Source organism: Psittacula echo (genome assembly GCF_963264785.1).
Source record: "Psittacula echo genome assembly, chromosome: 7".
In the NCBI taxonomy this organism is placed as follows: Eukaryota; Metazoa; Chordata; class Aves; order Psittaciformes; family Psittacidae; genus Psittacula; species Psittacula echo.
The window spans coordinates 26,508,326-26,528,561 of record NC_137740.1 but is presented as its reverse complement, the minus strand read 5'-3'; the positions used below and the strand labels follow the sequence as shown (position 1 = coordinate 26,528,561).

Sequence of the window (20,236 nt, the reverse complement as noted above, 5' to 3'; positions counted from 1 at the left end):
ATGCAAATATGTAGAATTTTTTGGGGAGAGAGAATTTTTAATTGTTGGTTTTTTAATTGTAACCAGATTGCTCCTTCAAAACAACCAGGTCTTTCAGCAAGTTAATAGCGTCAATCTATATCTGAGTGCTCTATTAAAACTGCTGTGCATCCCTCTATTTTTTATCACCTAAAGGCTGATACTGCAATATAACAGGCATTCACATAGCATAAAATGCGGAAAGAGGCCCGTATGCTTCTGAGACATCGAAGACTGATTATTGCCTCTCCCTTTGATATCTGGCTTCCCCGGTAAGTTTTAGTGGTCTTTACAGGTGGCTCTGAGCCTTTCTGTTGGGATAGTTATGCACTAGCTTATTTCAGGAGGTTGCTCTGCTGCTGCACTTGTACCACTGTGTCTAATCTTGGCAACATATTTGCATTTACACTTTAAAGCCATCTGAAGACATTCCTCAGCTTTATCCTATTCTGTGGTCCTTGCTCAGCTTCTATAGCCAGGAAGCCACTTTACCTGAATCATACAAACCATCTCCAGAGCCACCTGCAAAGACCATTAAAGCATACAAGGGAAGCCAAAAATCAAATAGAGGTAATCCCTCCAAGGAGGGAAATTCCACAACCTCCCTGGGCAAACTGTTCCTCACAGTAAAATAATTTTTCCTGAAGTTCAGACAGAACTTCCTGTGTTTCAGTTTATGTCCATTGCCTCCAGCCTTGAAGCCAGCTGAAAATTCCAGCCCTGCCAAAAAAGTTTACCCTATTGTTTCCCAGGCCTGCAGACTAATTCTCTCAGCATACATGTGTTGGGAGAAAAGACTACATGAAACATGACAAGCCGGAGAGGAAGGAGAGTCCAATAACTGGGGCAGGAGACTAATGAATATTCATAATGACTCTAAGTAAATCATAGAATCACAGAATGGTTTGGGTTGGAAGGGATCTTAAAGTTTATCCAGTTCCAACTCCCTGCCATGAGCAAGGACACCTTCCACTAGACCAGGTTGCTCAAAGCCCCATCCAACCTGACCTTGAACAATGCCAGGGATGAGGCAGCCACAGCTTCTCTGGGCAACCTGTGCCAGTGCCTCAACACCCTTACAGGGAAGAGCTTCTTTCTAATATTTAATGTAAACCTACTCTTCCTGTTTAAAGCCCCTGTCCTATCAGTACATGCCTTTGTAAAAAGTCCCTCTCCAGATTTCTTGTAGCACCCTTTAGGTTACTGGGAGGTTGTTATGAGGTCCCCTTGTAACCTTCTTTTCTGCAGGCCGAACAACCCCAACTCTCTCAGCCCTCGGAGCTGTAATCTAAAAACCAGATTAAATAAATTCTCCTTTGAAGTCTGGACAGTTATTTTCTGCTGACTCCACAGTTGTACAGTAAACAAATGTCATACACTAAAGAAATATTCAATGGCCCTTATTACCTAGAAACCAGAAAAGGCTCAAAAAAAGAAAAAAAAGAAAAAGAAAAAGAAAATGGATTACAGGGAACGCTAAAAAAAGTACCTAATCAGGAAATAGCATCATTTCAAATGCTTTCAAGCCAAAAAATACTGTAACAGGGAAGAAAAACTGTAGATTCTTATTGGATTTGTGGATAATCCTCCTATTTACTGAAAGAATAGTTTCTAAATCTTTATTTTTCTCTAGATATATACATTTGAGGAATCAGACTATTGTCTTCACCATGTATTAAGCTAATACATTAGCTGATTTATCTAAATGAACAAGAGCCATTTGTAAGCCCACTTTTTCAAATATGCAAATCTGGCTTGTTCCCTCAATATTATCGTTATGACAGCCTCAGACTATTGTAATTTACCTACCTAGCATGCACACTGTGTTCTTCACTATACAATTACCCATTCTGACTATGTAAATTTATCTTTGTACTAGTGAATGTGGATTTAGCTTTCTATAGCTGACAGTGTAGTTCTACTGAGGCATTCATCCTTCCTTCCTCCACAATTTTTTCAAACGAAAAAGTAGTCACTATTTGCATTGTTATCACAAGATTAGGGGTAACTGGGATGTTAATTTTAAAAATTACACTGCAGATCTGAGTGGTGAAAGAAAGCAAGTAAGCAGCTGTAGGAAGGCTCCACAGAGCCCACTATGCACTAGCAACCATTGCATCGTTGGCTTCATCATTAGAAGACTCTATTTGGATGGTCAAACTCTTAAGCACAGCCATCCGTTAGTGCAGGAAGATTAGACAGACAGATGGCTCCTACAGAGAGATGAGTTAGAAAGATGAAGGGAGGGATATTTTTGCCAGATGAATGCTGCCAAATTTCACAGGGCACAAGAGATGCCCTGAGGTCTAGATCAAAAGCTAGTCCCCCAGGATCTTCTGGAAGAAAACAGTTCCTCAGTTCAGCCAAGTACTTGACCAGAAGAGTAATTGGAGACACAAAAATTTTCCTTTTGAATTAAGGATGTGCTTGTGTCCTTGATGACTTAGTTACTGTATCAGGCCACTGAACTAGCTAAAGAAATATCCAGCAAGAACTGAGTATGGACATGAAGGGCTCCTGACTCTCAAGTGCCAGCAGTGCACGGGAGAAATTGCAAGAGTGGCCATCGTGGCTTTCTCTTAGAATCATAGAATCATAGAATGATTAGGGTTGAAAGGACCTGAAGATCATATAGTTCCAACCCCCTTGCCATGGGCAGGGTCCCCTCACACTAGACCATGTTGCCCAAGGCTCTGCCCTACCTGGCCTTGAATACTGCCAGGGATGGAGCATTTACTGCTTCTTTGGGCAACCTGTTCCAGTGCCTCACCACCCTCACCGTAAGGAACTTCTTCCTTATATCTAACCTGAACTTCCCCCGTTTAAGTTTAAACCCATTACCCCATTAACCCCATCACCTGTTACTACAGTCCCTGATGAATAGTCCCTCCCCAGCATCCTTGTAGGCCCCCTTCAGATACTGGAAGGCAAAAGCACATTTTCAGTGAAACCCCGAAAGATAAAAGTGAATGGAGAATCAATGCAATGCCAGTGACTTACAAATACACTCAGAAGGCCTCTGTTGGCTTTTTCTCACTTTCTGGAGGTTTCAATGACTTAAGATTTAAGAGCTGTGGGAGGCGAAGTACGTTGTTGAAAATTACATCAATGTATTGTTCACAGAAACTGAGAAACTGTTAACCATAAAGAAATCCACAATTTAAAGTGACATTACTGAAAGCACCCAAATATTTGAACACGATTGATGGCTGCAGGCACAAAGAAATGGGACGCTGTGAAAGTGAAGATAAATAAAAGGACACAACAACCTAAACACCTATGCTGCAGACTCTCTCACAAGATCTTTGGAAAAATGTATGTGGTTAATCAGCTTCTTCTCTGAGAGTTGTTTGGCTAAAGCTTGTGCTGCGGTGTGTGGAGGTCTTCACAGCTTCTTCTTGCTGCCCTCCATGCACCCACCTCTCCTGCTGCACATAGGAGTCCTCTGCTGCACAGAATAATGGTTTGATTTTTTTCAGTGGAGACCCGAGGAAGGAGATGACTCAATACCCTGCCCTAGATTTCAGCAGGGTCTATAGCTGTGACTAAAGCATTTATGCTAGTTTGGTCTCTTATGTCCCAGAGACTTCCAGTACTCAGTTCCATTAGAGGAAACTTTGAAAAGGTCTCTTGGCTATAGAAAATTTTTTTCGGCCTGTCTCCAAATGGATATCAGGAAACAGAGCCCTAAATGATGAGCATAAACCCGAGCTTTTGAAGTCTGTAAATAAAAGGGGAAAGAACTGTGGGGATGGTGATTACTTTGAAATCCCACTGAAACCACAGGAAGCTGCAAGTATTTACAGCATCACGGGCAAATGAAGTAACTAGGTGCCAGAACAGTGATTTAGCTGAAAAATAAGATAGCTAGTAGCTAGGTTCTGTGTTTATTCTCCCAGGTGGTGCCAGGTCAATTTATTCCATTTTGAAGTCAAATAGTGATTTCCCTACTTCCCTGCACCATTCCAGCTTGGCAGAACTAAAAACCAAGAGCATCTTTTTGACTTTTCTTTAATGAAATAATAGAGATATCCTAAATGAAAGCTGCCTCCAAATACTGCTAAGGTATATCCACATTTCGTTGGTCAAGTAACATGGGGCAAATAGTTCAAACAGGACCAGAACAGCTGGAGTTGGAGAGAAACGCAGCTAGATCTGGAGCAATGTCAACCTGGGAAGGCTTCAAGTCTGAGAGGCTCATGTGAGCTCATCTCTCTTTCACTGCATTTACAACCCGATAGGAAAAGGACATGTGAAGGAGAAAAACTTTTGAGGTAAAAAAAAAAAACCCAAAGCAAAAAAACCTCATGCTGCCATGTAGTCACTGTCTTATCTATTCAAGCTCTTACACAGTGCCCTCAACATAACATCCCAGTGCCTGTCAATCACCTATGCACTTATCTTCATGCTGTCTCTGTGGGAGAAGGAAAGAAATCTTCTCTCCACCATAGAGATGAGCAGTTGAAGCAGAGAAATTGATGGCATGATCCAGATACCTAAACATAAGCTTTCAGTGCCATCTAAGATGACCTGAGGCAAGCAAGACATATACAGGGCTGGCGGGGGGACACATGACCTAAGGGAGATGCATGGTCTTCTGAAGACTAGGCAAGATATGCTGGCACACTGCAGAGGGAGACAAGTGTCTAGGTTTAGGCAACTGAACTGAATCCTGCGGTCAAAGCATTTGTGGCAAAGCAGGGAGCTGAAGTCTACAAAACGCCTTGCTAGCACCCTAAATACAAGACTTACTTCCCATCTGCAAAGAGGGACACAACCTTTTTTTCACATTTTGAGCAGGCCTGTTTTATTACTGATTGTCCTTTGCCTGGGACCTCCAAAATAACTACTGCTGTCAGCAGCCTGTGTATTTTCTTTTTCCTGGCTGATTGTGAACACACATCCACATAATCTTTCAGTCACTATCAAGAAGATCTCACCCATAGAATACAGAGTTATGATCTGTCAAACTCAATAGAAACACTTAGAATGTAATACAAGGAGCCAGAGTAAGTTTCAGAGTGGCCTTCCTCCACTCCTTCCACAAGTCCAGACGTGACGCTGAATGATGAATCTACCTCCCTGTGACACTATTTACAGAGAGACACTTTCATTTCAGCTCATGGCAAAACCCTGATGACAATTTAAGAGCTTATACTGAGCTTACCAAGAAGAATGAAAGGATGGTCAAGGTCATCACCCCCATAGGATCTCTATCAGTCTTGACATGTACAGCAAACAAGGTTCTCAAACAGCTGCCAAATCAGAAATACACTGTATGCAGAGAAGCTGTGCTGGCCTTGCTGCAGACTGTTATTTTGGTGCATTAGGCTGAGGACAGATTTGCAAAGCCACTCGAGCAATTCGGACATTTGGTTCCCCTTTGAAACAGCTCAGTGAAAGAGGTGATGGCGAAGGACCAGCCTGGCAGCTCTGCTTGCTAGAACAGCTTCCTGCAGTGTAATCTACAGCCATGGAAGCATCTCTTCTCTCCTATGAGAGCATAGGAGAAGAGCATCTCTTCTCTCATCTCTCTCCCCTCTTCTCTCCCAAACCCTGTTGGTTTGGGCTATGTGCACATGCCTTGCAGGTCCACATCCCAGATGCTACCCAGAAAAACAGGTTTTAACCAAACCAACCCCAAGGATAAGGCTGGTTTCAATCATCCCTTCTGGCCTCTCTCTGAAGATAAAAGACACGCATCTGACACTATCCTTTCCCCAGCCACAACAGGTAGCCTCCATTGTATTCACAGCTGCAACAGTGAGCAGAATTTGATGAATGTCTTAATTTACTTAAGCCTCCCAAATACTTGAAAGAGTAGAATTATTTTTATGTTATTATTTTTTAATATATGAAATCTGATTAGAATAATCCTATAAGGCAGAGAGTGATAAGCAAGTAGAGTAGGTGAAAAAAGGTAATTTTAAAGGAAGAAATTAATTTCTTTCCATTCCTCCAAATTCGAATAATGAACTTGCACAAGGAACTTCTTTACAAGAAACTCCCGGAGACGCCACAAACTGTGATTAAAACACTTTAATAAATCATTTCTCAGAGCTCCTTACGAAAACAGGTAGGTTGTGATAGAGTAAAAAGTTTTAGGCATTCACACTTGGAATTCAGTGGCAAACACTTTCACAGGGGTACAGAGAAATTTGAAAAACACTTGAAATTAGCCATTGTCATGCGAGAAACTGAGGCTATAGGAATCTCAGTGCTTCATCTGCTTTTGCAACTGAGGTGTTACAAACCAAAGAGAAGTATGACCAACAGGTGTCTTTTATAGCATCATAGAATGGTTAGGGTTGGAAATGACCTTAAGATTCTACACCTCTGTTTTCTTGAGTAAAAAAGTGGATAATTCTCTCCTTTATGTGGAAACTACTTTGAGCTCTTTGGTACAAAAGCAGATCTTGCTCTTGCTTTGACTTCATAGAAAGACATGATGATTTCCAGTTTTCAAATCAGGCACCATTTCTAACAAATTATCCTTTATTCACCAAAATCCTAAAACATTTATACCTGAGAAAACTCACTGAAAATTCATATTTTGACTCCTCAGAGGGGAACTGATTTCCTATATATGTAGTAGTATGAGCATGCACACATTCACTGGACATGACCCAAATGACTGAGCAAACCATGGTCTCAGGTATGCTGGGGTAAATACATTCATCTCAGTTTTCTGACTATATGAACCTCAACAGGTTTGCTCTAGATATAATTCAGTGGCAAAGACATCAGAAACTGAAATAACCTTCAATACCACAGAAATTGTACCAGTCCTTCCACTGTTGCCTTGCTATATGATGCTTTACAGTGATGTTTCCACCACTAAAAGAAACATGCGTGGAACAACATTTTCTGTTGAATCATACCCAGTCCACCTCCAAGCAAGAGTTAGGCCCACAGCTCTCATTAAGTCCTTGGTCATGTCTGGATGGGACAAGACACCCTGGAGAGAGGAAGACACAGTGCATGGCACCATATTGTACGGGCTGTAAAGTGTTACTGAAGCACTGTGAATGCTAGACAGACTGCCCAGCAATCCACCCAGATGGTTTCTGGTACCCAGCCTAGCACTGAAAAAGAAGTATCTCTTCACAGCCTAAGGAGATGTATTCTCAGTGGTCAGACAGCTTGCTAAGCTATCATCTCTGTTAACAGGTTTCTCCTAGCTGTCCCTAGGAGTGGCACCTATGGGAGCTGAATGCTAAGTTAAATGGACCCACAAGGATCACCCTTATATTCATCTCAGTAAGAGCAAGGTGATGTACTGGATGCCCAACACCTCTGAAAGCAAGGCTTTCAACTGCCTGAAAATCTATGCCCAATTTTGTCACTGCAAATGGTTTTCTTGCAAGAAAAGCTCCTAGGGGCATCAGGATCTTACAAGTGCTTCTTTTCAGAGCACTGCTGCAACTCTGAGCTTCTCAGGAGCTGATTCTAACTCTTCACCTGCCATCTTGTGAAGCTGACACCATAAACAGCCCCAGCTCCTTGGGTGGCTGAAAAAGAGATATCTTTGAAGCCCTGAGCAACTGCATTTGACATATGGTATTAAGATGTGCAACGGAAGATGGCTGGCACAGTACAACTCTCCTGTGGTTCTTTTGCCTGCTCCCATTATCCTCAATGAAGATTGCTAGGGACGTAAATGCTGAGGAGCCAGAAAAGAGGTGAAATGGGAAAACAGAGAGAGAAGCAAGCCCTGCCTACACAGCACACAGCTTTTAAAGCAAACTGATTTGCTTGGACACAAGATACTACACAAACAAGTGGTGCTTCTGCTGATGCACCAGTTCACTGAATAATCACAGTGATACAAAAGAAAGCTTGTGATTAAGGCAAAGAATTAGGATCAGGAGGAACAGAAGGCTTAATCCAGTCTCCACACATGACCTTGTCACATCACTCCTCTATGCTCAGTTTCCTTAACTATGTGACGAAGCTTCCCAGCATGAGTGGAAAATTATCTGAGAGCGTGGGAGAGGCCAAGAGCAACTCACAGGTAAGTGATAATAGGCTCTTTTAGGGGCCCACACCATTAGCATCTGCAGCCTCAGCTAAGTTTATTCCTCCCACTGCCAATGATCTAGATGACCCAGACACCCTGTCAAAAGAACTGCATTTTAACAGCTCTCTATCTACCAGACATGTGAGAGCCACAGGCTGGGTCTTGCATTATGCTGACAGTACTTATGCGATGCTCCCATCAGAGATTAAAGTAACACAGCATCTCTCTGACCTAGCCTGCCATCAAAACCTGGTGTTCAGCATGAGCTCTTGCTCCTCCTTCTAGTCCAATACTGGCAGTTATCACCAGACTACCCTGCTTCTGATTTTACCTCAAGTATTTCCAGAGTCCTTCCCTTTGCTCTGTTCCCTTCTTGCTCACCACAGTGTATTGGTGCTACAGCCAGTAAATGTAAATCATAAAGCAGGTGACAGGGTTTAAACTGGAAACAGTCTGAAGTGAAATAAGACCACTAATATCACAACAGGGTTAACCAAGCTGCAGTCTGCTCTTAGAGATGTTTTACAGATTTCACCCCCCTAAACAAAAGCTCATAGATGTGACTCCTGCAGCAATCCTCCACTTTCTCCTGCCAGAGACACTATGTCTGCCTTTGGGTTCAATGTTTGCAAGAGCAGAGCACCACACTGCATTTGAGCATGGCAAAAAGGAGGAAGAAGGGAAGCCCCTATGCAAGGTCTCCAAGCTTTTTCCACATTAAGCCAGAAAAAGGGGATGTCAGCTCCCAGACAAGTCTACAAGCTGAGAAGCACTGGACGGCAGTATCATTTTAGATGCCTTCCTACCATACTAGGTGTCTATGGGACATGGTCATGGTTTAGACCCAGCCAGTTACTCAGCACCACACAGCTGTTCCCTCACCCCCTGCCTCCTTCTTCCCCTCCCCAGGGTGGGATTGGGATAAGAATTGAAAGAACATACATCCATAGACATCTCTTGTGGACAAGATCCTGCTAAGCCTCAGTGCAGATACAAACAGACAAGTAGGAGCTAAGAAGGACATGGAGCACCACTCAAGATAGCAGAACCAGTGCTGTTCAGCTACAGCTCCCAGCGCATGCCAGGAGAGGCAATGAGGAAAAAGGAAGACTTTTACCCAGCCAAATGCCCACAGTGGCAGTAAGAAGCACAATAAGATGGAGGGTGCTTTAGACAAGCCAGTATACTAGCTGTAAGACTTTTTCCTCTAAAAACTAGAAAGGCAACAACTGACATAATGGATCCCAACTGCAGCTGGTTGCACACCTACACAGCACTCATCTCCTGAGCTGGCTGGATTCCTGCCAAAGGTCCTTTCTCCACCCAGAGTCTGCTCTGCCCTGTTGGAAAGCAAGGGCCTCACTGCAGCTATCTCCTTGACATGGGAACAGGCACAGTACAGAAGAGAGGGGGCTGCAGGAAATAGATGGCATCCCCCAGCTGCAGTTGGTGACTGTTCTCCTTGGCACTAAGTACAGTTCAAAACTCAAAACCTGTTAGCTGCCCCAGCTCCACCAACAGTGGTTATCCAGTGTCAGGAGGAAAGGGGAACCCTCTGCAGTGCACATAAATCAACTTAGAGCAATATGGGACAATGTGGTGACCCCTCAACCCACCAGGAATAGGGAAACAAATCACTTTAAAAGGCATACGATCTGTCACAAGTGCGTGGGCTTTGAATACTGCATCAGAAATACCAAGAACTGCCCTTCTCAACCCTGCTTGCTTTGAGAGATTCCTGCTGGGGGAAGCAATAGCCAGGCACAGCCACTGCACTTGTGGGTATGTCAGAACTAGGGTATATCTTGTTCTTCATATCATTTTGCACGTGCCTAGAAAGTTGGACACTATCTTTTTTGGTGCCTCCTCACCTAATGGCCTTGTTCAAAATCCCTGAGGTTCTATTTTCCCTTCTTCTATTTAATGCTTACACTGATCTATCTAGTGGTGGAAGAGAAAAGGCTATGCAGGAGATTCATGCTGATTTCTGTCTCAGAGCCTTTAGAGAGAGGCATACAATCTTTGTCCAGCTGCAGTAATTCCTCTGCAGTGCTCCAGCCAGGCAGCAATTGGGAGTCTGTAACGTGTGCGTGTGCGCATGTAGCTCCCAAATGCTGTTATCAATAATGCATTTAATGCTCAGCCTTCAGAGGAGCTGACCAAGGAAGCTTCTCATAAAGAGAAGCCAATCCTTCAGTCCTCTCAGGAGGAAAGTGGTGAGGAGATAGGAAGACTCACCATTGTCATGCCACATCTTATTTATGTCAAAAGGGTGTTCAAATTTCAGAAAGCTTTTAGAGTGGGGCTAGTGCCTAGGTATGTATTTGGGGGATTAGAGAGCACATTGTGAATATTAAAATACTTTCAACTTTCTGGAATTCATCTAACTTATAGAATAGGACTGAGCAAAAGGCTAGTGATGCTTCCAAAGCATAACTCCTCTGCATCTCAGATGACATTGGCTATGTTAGAGATGGCAGAACTCCCTCATACTGCCTCCTTCTCACCTGTGTCCAGCTCTGGGTCCCCCAGCATAACTACATGGACCTGTCTAGAGGAGGCCTTGAAGATGCTCAGAATGCTGAAGCACCTTTCCTATGGAGAGAGACTGAGAGAGTTAGGTTGTTCAGCAAGGAGAAGGATACTGGAAGACCTTACACTAGCCTTCCAGTACATAAACAAGCTGACAAGAAAGCTGGCAAGATACTTTTTACAAGGCATGTAGCAATAACACAAGGGGGAATGTCTTTAAACTAAAAAAGGTCAGACTGAAATCAGATATTAGGAAGAAGTTCTTCCCTGTGAGGGTGGCAAGACCCTGGCACAGGTTGCCCAGAGAATTTGTGGCTGCCCCATCCCTGGCAGTGTTCAAGGCCAGTCTGGATGGGGCTTTGGGCAACCTGGTCTAGTGGAAGGTATCCCTGCTCATGGCAGGGGGTTGGAACTGGATGATCTTAAGGTCTCTTCCAACCCAAACCATTCTGTGATTCTTGACAGCTGGGATGTTAAACCACCAAACTAACTTGAGACTTGCATGTGCATACAAGGAATATATTGATTTCAGAGAGGGACAATTAATTTAATGTTGTTTAAAAGTTTCAGGGCCTGCCAGACTTTTCCATGGAAGAGCAATCACCTCCACACAACAAAAGATGCAATCTGGAGTTCATCAGCAGGGAATTAAGCAAAATCTGCAGGGGATGCCACAGGCATAAGTCTATATAGTGTCCACCCACCAAGTCATATCTTTTGGTCTGCCTATGTTGTCTGAAACACACTGATGTGAGATTAATAAAGAATGGTTATGGAAAAGGAAAAAGGATGACAGCAACAAGGCAAGTAGCAGAAGCTGTTGGAACGTGTAACTAAAGAACAGCAAAACTGCGCACAAGTGAAATTAGTCACAAGAGTAAAAGATCAAGCATATAACCTAACTGCAGGCAGAAAGGCAATGATACATCGTAAAGGAACTAATGAGTACCACTCCAACCATGATTACTTGGTTTTTAGTCCTGTAAGTCTACAGATGACTGCTGGTGCTGTAGAGATTAGAAAGCTTGGAAAATAATGGCTATGCAGGCTCTAAACCATCCCATCTGGGCTCAGCCTCCAGCAAAGTAAGGATTTCCTCCTCCACAACACAGAAGAGGCCATGACTTTACTACTGGAATTCTCAAAATCTCCTGTTTTCTCATAATCCTGCATCAGCTACTATGCCCTTTACTCCCAGCCCCTGTACCATCTTGTGAGGCAGGCAGGCATTAGCCATGGGCAGGTTGGTCACATACCCATTTCTGCTGTGAAGGGGTTCTGGGCCTATAGAGCAATCAGAACCACCGAAATGGCTCCCAAGCACCAAGTGAGCTTTGTGTGCACATTTGAGCTTAAATTACTGTTAATGTGTAAAACAACCTGCTCTGCAGAGGGTCTATGATGTTGGTTAAAATGATCCACTCTGCAGAGGGTTTCGGATGTTTATTAAACCAAACTGCTCTGCAGAGGAACCAGGTTAAAATAAAGCTTTTATTGTAATGATGATGCCAAGGATCCCTAAAGAACCTGCCTGTCCCTGTGGTGTTGGGTGGCAGCATCTCGAAACTCCATGGGACCCATCCTAGAGCCTCTTGAACTGTTCCAGAGGAAAAAAACCTAACAGGAAAACAAAAAAAAAAACCTTGCAGCAGATATACTTTCATTGAAAACTTAGAAGTTGAATAATACAACTAAATGCCCCAGTAATAAACAACCAGCAGATCTGAAACACTCAGCTGTTTTCCCTCGAGGCTGACATTTCCAGCCTTCCAGGACAGCCAGGCATATTTTTAAAATCAAGTCAGCCCCAGCATCAGCAGACGCAGCGGGTACGGAAGGATGGGCTCTGCCTTCAATGCACACCGCTTTTCTGCTGCCCTCTAACCCATTGTCACAAGGCCAGAACTGAGCTCAGCCTCAGCCAGCACATACAGAAGACAGACCTTGCAGAGCCTTTTTGGTGCACCTCATATATACCAAGAGACCAGACACAAGGCCCAGGCACGGTTCAGGAGACCCTGGAGCGGGTCCAAAGCCACGTCCTGCCTGCCTGCTCTGCTGCCAGGATGCCTCTGGGCATCGCTGCTGGCGAGGTGCCCCTACGCTCCTCCCTGCTCGCGCACAGATTGCAGGCTCCTTGGCACAAGCACGCCGGCCATCCCACGCGCTCTGCAGAGCTAAGCACGCTGTCAGCATGCAACACATCACAGCAGTGACTGGCTGCCAGTAGTACAAACAGATCCATTCCACCCCACTCAGATGAATTCACAGCAAGAGAAGTTGGGTAGGCTTGGAGTTTTCCTTGCAGTAAGGAGTGGCTCTTTCAGAAAAGATGCCAGAAGAGGCAACTCAAAGTACGTGGTAATCCCCAGGGGTTGCATCCCTGCTGCAGGGAAGACCAAGGAGCACAGATTTAGCAAAGCATTAAAGAGCAATTTCAGCAATTTGCTGAACTAGAGCTTGTATAAGCACATTTCAGGCTGGGTTCATAACTCCCACCAAGCATATTTACTCCACCAATTTCACAAGTGTCCTGTGAGGCACCATGCTATGTAACCGTAGGTCCATAAACCAGCCCTATATCTTGGGGCTCATGATAAAAAAAACCAAAAAAAACAAAACCAAAAAAAACAAAACCAAAAACAAACAAACAAACAAACAAAAAAAAAAAAAAAAAACACAAAAAAAAAAAAAAAAAAAAAAAAAACAACACAACAACAAAACCCCAAAAGCTATGGGACCTGAACCGAGTTCCTGTAATTCAGAGACTTCAAGAAAATTATTTTTGCTTTGCAGGTGCTTAGTCAAGACAGTACCCTTTCATAGCAAAGCAGGGATGGTTCAGGCTCCCATCCAGGCTTTTCCACTACAGTTCACTACATTCCCCACTGATTCAGCTAGTCTGGCCTGAAATTGCCTAGGTACTTTGAGCCCCTTTTCCTTCTCCTGGAAAGCCACATTACAGTTCAACAAAGTTTCCCATTTTTAAAGTTTTCTATCACTTGGCTCCCAGCGATAGCTATATGCACAGTCAATACGGTTTTTTCTTGGGTTTCTTAGCCTATGACTGTCCTATCTCCTGCTTTCAGCTCCAGAGCCATTAGTCACTGTTTGGCAAAGCCACATTATTCACTAGTTTTATCCATTCTATATTTGAGTTTGGTGTTACCAGAAATGAGATCCGAATCATTTAATTAACATACACCTGACCTCAGCCAAACAGGCCTTCACTCAGAACTTCCTCATTTCATATCAGAGTCCTGTACCCAAGAAGAACAGTATTTGTCCTCCCTTTACTACAAAATAAGATGTTAATAACAGTCCCACTGTCACCCTTTGCATCCTAGAGTTTTGTCTAGGTTTCACTTGTGGAAAACAGACAATGGAACTATTTATGGACAAAACAGACACTGAATAAATAGCATTAAAAACAAGCAAAGCAGGCTCGAGAGTTTGAGGAAACGCAAAATATTAACCCAGGCAGAGGAACTCAGTTACTGGCCACTCCTGCATCCCTCAGCCAGCAGGATGCAAAGGAAAAGCAATGAAAGAGACTTATGCCTTGACTGCCTCTTCAGAACAACATCATGACAGTCAGGTTTTGGCTCTTATTTGCCCGAATAAGTGCTTCACTCATGCATCACTTCTGCTAAGGGCTTCCCCGCACACCAAAATCCAGCTCAAATATTGTATTGCCATTGACCATTCTGCTTTAACCACATCATTTTCCCTAGAGTGGTTAATTCATTACACACAAAACACAGGAGAAAATTAGGCAAGCTCTATGCAACACTACTGCTGCTTAACACCTGCTCCAAGGAATTTGGCTTTCTGGTTATCTGAGGTTAGGCCTGAACATTTGGCCTCAAGGAAATTAGCAGAAGGAATGCTGTGCAGAAGATGGAAGCTCCATCTGATTCTGCAATTTCTACTCTTGCCTTTCATACAATTTAGAGCAACCCCTCTCCACTGGTGTTTTGCCCTCCTCCCCCTTCCAACATTAAGGAAACCATGTGGGATCAAAATACTCAACCAGAATCTAAACATTTGGTCTGATTTTATTAGGAGCGGTAAAGCAATATAAAGCACTCTGAAGTTCTTTCAGAATGGGAATCTGTAATGTTTCTTTGGGGAAGTGTCAAAATGAGATGAGTCAGCACCATTGGAGCATTTTCCCCCCATTTTCTTCCAAAATGAAATTTCAGCAAAAGACCATAATGCATCCCAACACTAGCAGACCACCTCCCACAAAGGGGAATGTCCCATTCCTGTGCCTCCAGCTGGCATTAGGTAGAACATAGGACATTACTAAATATCCTGTGCAACCAAGACTAAGGGAAGGCATTTCTTATTGAAGCATACTCATTCTTCATAATTTGCACTGCTATTATTTAAGACAAGGAACAGCCAACTAGGAAAACAGGATTAGATCCTGCTGTTACAGATTTGTCCTCTGAACTGCCCAGGGAAGTTGTGAATGCTCCACCCCTGGCAGTGTTCAAGGCTAGGTTGGACAAAGCTTTGGGTGGCATGGTTTAGAGTGAGGTGTCCCTGCCCATGGCAGGGATGTTGGAACTAGAGGATCTTAAGGTCCTTTCTAACCCTAACTGTTCTATGATTCTATAACTGTCTCTTGCTTGAATAGGTGAAAGCTAAGTCTGACCTAACTCATTCCAGATGTCAATACAAGGTGCTGAGCAGCAGACCTCCTATAGGAGCACCACGGTGGTACTGTGCTAGCAAAGTTCAAGAAACAGGTCCCTCAACAGGATTTCAGATGAGAATCCTGTCCCCAAAAAGCCACAATATTGAACTGTCCCAGCTCTCCTCATCTGACAAGCAGTCTGGATAGCCCCACCAGGTGAGGTCATACCCATTTCTAGCTCTTACAACATCCTGAATAACCCTTGGACCAGCGTGGGCTAGCACTGGTCCTGCCCGGCTTGCACCAGTCACACACACAAGAAGGGAGAGCTTGCTCTGCTGTGGTGAAAGGAAATCTGGACCTTTGAAGAGCTTCTTAGAGCCAAGCACAGCAACGTGGATGGCAGCACATCTCCAAGGAAAAACGGACCACTTTGCAATTGGTAGCCATGTTTACAAGTTTCTATGCTACCAGGGTGGTATGCCAGGGTGCCAGCCAGGAGATGTATTATAGGAATGTTCAATGCAAGGCAGGAATCTACTCCCAGGGGCTGGCACTCCTCAGCACAGCTGCTAACCTGAGCATCCATTTTGTTCCCTCCATATTTATGAATAAGCCAGGAAACAGGAGAAGTTTTACACCTCCCAGTTAATGCCCTCACTCAGTGAGCCCCTTTATCTACTCTTCCTCATTGGCTGTTTACTCTGGAGGGAAATTAAAAGCACATTACATTGCGCTCCTGCTGTGCTTTGCCTTTGGAGACATTTCTCTCTCTCCACTGACCTGACTCCCCAATGATGCATGTAAACTAGGGAATCCCCCCAGCAAGTATCCTTGCTTGCAAAGTCTGCAGAAGGGACATGCCCAGGATATCTGCCTGGCCTATGTGTACTTATGACCAGATCAACTAGCCCCACTGGAGGTCAATTAGGAATTAAAGAAATGGTACGGGCTGGAGCAGGTTTAACACCCCAAGCCTATTAGGGGAGAGAACACAGCATTATTGATTCCAGCCCCTGACCTTGAAACAATGTAAACAAGAGTGCAGCAACCCTAGAGAAGTTCTAGCAAAATAGTTATAGCATTTCAAGCAGATTAAAAAAAACACAGTTAATATACATACTTCCCCAGATGCTTGTTTATTATTATGCAAGACATGTTTATTATGCAAAATGATAGAGCAGAAAAAAAGCAGAGAAAAAGAAAATGCAAAGACACACTGAGCTCTTAAAGTGACTTGGGTTTTTTCAATGCTGCTTAGATTTTTTTTTAATTGTGCATAATCATTCCCTTATTAGCAGGAATCTTTGAAGTGATTCAAGCTCCAATTTCAGCATTTCAAACTCAGAGGTTTATACTGTAAAATCATACTGAGCTCTCATAAGCGACCCATTTTTTTCTCTGTATTCTGTCTCAGCTAGGGCTTTCTCAGTCTTTCCAATAAATTATGTATCGCATTTTGCCATTTCAAAAATAATTAGAACTCTGAGCTAAACAACAAGGAATATCCGAGAGCAGTACATTTTAGAAGAAAAGCGTTATGCACTTGGGTCAAAACCAATCCCAGCTGTAACACCACTGAATTATACATATCGTCATATTGAGAGCTGCAATTTCAGTGTACCTGGAGTGATTGGGTGAGCCTGCAGAGGCTCTAGAGCCCCATGATGAGCCTCTGCTCCAGGAGAGCCAGGTTTGCTTTTCAGGTGAAACACTTTGCATGCATTCTTCCCCACGCCCCTATGAAGCTGGGGTGAAAGAGAGAAAGCTGGGTGCCGAGGAGAGAAACTTCACAGAGAAAGGTTATACAGGAGTAGAAATTAATTTGGTGTTGGAGCTATTAACTCCAGACAGAGACAGGAGAGCATATTCTATGTCTTCTCCTGTTCAGATTACACTGTAAACTCACTGGAGCAGGACATACCTCTATTCTGTGCTTCCCTGTCCTCTGCAACAACCACCCTTTGGTCTCATCTTCCCAAGCCACTAAGCAGTAAGACAGTACAAGTAATACACACTGCCCTTCATTCATTCTGTATATTTTAGATTTCAAAATGCTACCAGTGGATCCTCAGAAGAGTCATGTCACTCCCTAGAATAGCTGCTGATAAAATCCTTCATGCACTATCAGGGAATTTACAGCTGTTCTACATTACTAGCAATCAAATGGGAACACGCCAATGACTCTGCAAGCTTGCTATGAAGACAGTGTTTTGCATCCTACTGTCTGCAAAGCCAGGTGTCTCAGATCATGACCTGATTTTTTTTACCTACTGAGCACCTCCCCAGCAGACCTCAGAGGTAGCAATAAGCTAGGAAAAAAACCCGAGGTATCTAGTGTAAGTAAACAATGCACAAAATTCACAAACAGCTGCTTCCCAAGCAACAAGGGGTTGGCACCTAATGCATTTAGGCCTCTGAAGCTGGCTAGGGATTTGCGGCTGGCTGCAACTCAGCAACCCAACCCCACACTATCCCTACCTATCCCTAAGAGGTGAGGGAACTCACTGCTACAGGTATCAATGTGGCCAAGCATTTAGGAAGGTCTTGCATGCTTCTGCAAAGAGCCTTCTCCACAAGTCTGGCTTTAGAGGATCCCACTCTGTACTGATTGGCACCAGAAAGACATTTTCCAAGGGCTGGTTATTGTGAACCCATTCAAGAGCCTATTCATGCAAACTCAGAAGGAGCTGGCACAAACCACTTCTGAGGCCAGGCTGATAATAGCCTCTGGTTTGATCCAGGGCGGAGGATGTCAGCCAAGGTCTCAGCTGACTCAGACAGATTACATATCACCAGAAAAACACCAAACAAAAAACAAAACAAACCCACAGTGATGATGTGTTCAGTTACAGCAGCCACAATCTGGGCTCAAGAAAAAACAAAACAAAGCCAACAAACAAAAATCTTAAACAAACCACATTTTCCTGGACAACTGCATTTTATCTGAAAGCAGACCTGGGCTTGAGGGTGTTATAAGAAGTTCTCGCAGGGCTAGGCCTGGGACAAACAGCAGAGGAGGCAGCCAAGAAGCAGAAAAAATTCATTTATCAGTGGATCTGCATGAGTGAACAGTATCTATGGGGAATAGTGAGCTTTTTTTGTTTTTGTATTTTCTAGAAATGGAGAGACTAAAAATAGGTGTATGCACGATACCAAAGGAAACTGGCCTGAGGCAGAACAAAGCTGTAGTTTAGGGTCTGCTAAATAAAGGAACAGGGACAATGTTTCCTTTGGTGTGGGCAGCAGCCAGGTCCAGGTAGCACGGCCAGGGGTCCTGCTCACCCCAGAGACAAATAGACTCAAGTCCTGCCAAAGTAATTCCCCAACACAGTCTTCAAGACTGACACAGCTGTGCCAAATGTGGGGTTGGACTGGGATCCTGGCCCCACAAGGAAACTGCAGCATCCAGAAGAGACTACTTGAACAGTGTCTCGGTCTTCAGTTAAACCACAGCAAAGAGACTGAGCTCTTCTCAGCCATATCCAGTTATTTTATAGGATCCTGGTCTCATCCCTTGTTTTTGATGCTATGGGTGGTTTAGCTCACACTCCCTGCTCCTAACAGGCTTTATCTACAAATTTTCTTTTTTTCTTGCCTTGGGGTCTGCTCCAAAGCACAGTGAATTCATGGATATATTGCTGTAAGACAGAGACATTAGTCAATACAAGAAGAAAACACTGTCCAGCAAGTTCCATCTCACTGGAGTAGAGAGGGACCAGCAGCATCTATTCACTGAAAGCAGAAACCTCGAATCATATTGAATAGTTTAACTTTTACTAGTTCAGAGATGAATGCCATCAAGCCATAGCACATAAAAAGGTCCACTTCATTAACCACCGGCCATCAGTGCATCCTTATCCTTCCCAGATTAACCTTCCTACTTAAGGCAAGAACACTTGCTGGGAATAAGCAGGGCCCACTAAACCACCTTCATATGCATACATGTATGATCTGGTGCCTAACAGGGCACTTCACATGACTAGCAGATGTGTTTCCTGGACACCTGGTTCTCCTGCTGCCCACCATCTCTTGGTATGTTCCTCCCACCCTCCCTGTTGTCTCACTATTACTAGCAAGAGATATTTTTCCTCTGCATTGTCTTCAATCTCTCAGCTGTCAACTTCATTATTTCCAGCCTTCCATTTCTTCTTTTGCCTAAGCCTCACACCTTTCCCTTCCTTGCGTTATTCGTTTAGAAAATGCTGACCCCTCATTGCTCCAAAAAGATCCCCTCAAGCTGGATGTGGCTGAGACACACACTGCTTTCCTGCAGTCCTCATTTACAGGGCACCCAGGCCAGGACCCTTTATGCCCAGCACTGCACAAACACAAGGCAAAATGTCAGCCTGGACCCTCCTGACTATGTGCCTAAAGGGAAGCAGGCACGATAATGCAGTACCACACCACACTTAGTATTACCTTTTGGGCTCTGATAGCTTTACAAAAAGAGGAAGTTTTCATTGTTAGTAAACCAATGTAATTTATTTAGCAGCAGTCATTTAGGTTTACTGGGCTATGAAAGAACAGGAAGCGTCTGGCATCCAGAGAGATCCAGATTGATCTCTCTGTCTCTTCTTGACAAGCAGCCAGTTTTGAGACCTATCTCGCCAGGCATACTAAAACATCCACTTGCTGTTTTCTACCCTGAGCCACTCAGGAGACAGAGCTTTGTTACCTCCTGAAGGAAAGGGGGAAATTGTAACCATATGAGCATGTTTAAAACTGACCAGGAACAAAGATGGATGGTAAGATTTAGGAAAAATCGCACACAAGCAACTCATACTGTTGTCCCTTCAGTGGTCCAATCTCCATTCTCAGGTATGCTTTTAATGCTACGTAAATGCCTAGACAAGAGCAGAATCGCTGCACTGTAAATTTACACAAAGGCAGATGAGATTAGAATCTCAGCTATACACTTTAAAGATATCATAACTACAGAAATGAGAAGTGTATTATTAACTATCACTTTTTACTATGTAGAACTAGAGCAAAGTTATTTGAAGCATAAAAAATTCTGG

The 20,236-nt window shown here is 43.7% G+C and overlaps 1 protein-coding gene across 1 annotated transcript in view; it reads right to left on the bottom strand.

Moving 5' to 3' along the window:
• The window catches only part of FGF12 (fibroblast growth factor 12), a gene marked incomplete at both ends in the record, with an annotated part of 103,665 nt that overhangs the window by 53,280 nt on the left and 30,149 nt on the right, over window positions 1-20,236 (bottom strand). The gene's annotated exons all lie outside the window — the stretch shown is intronic.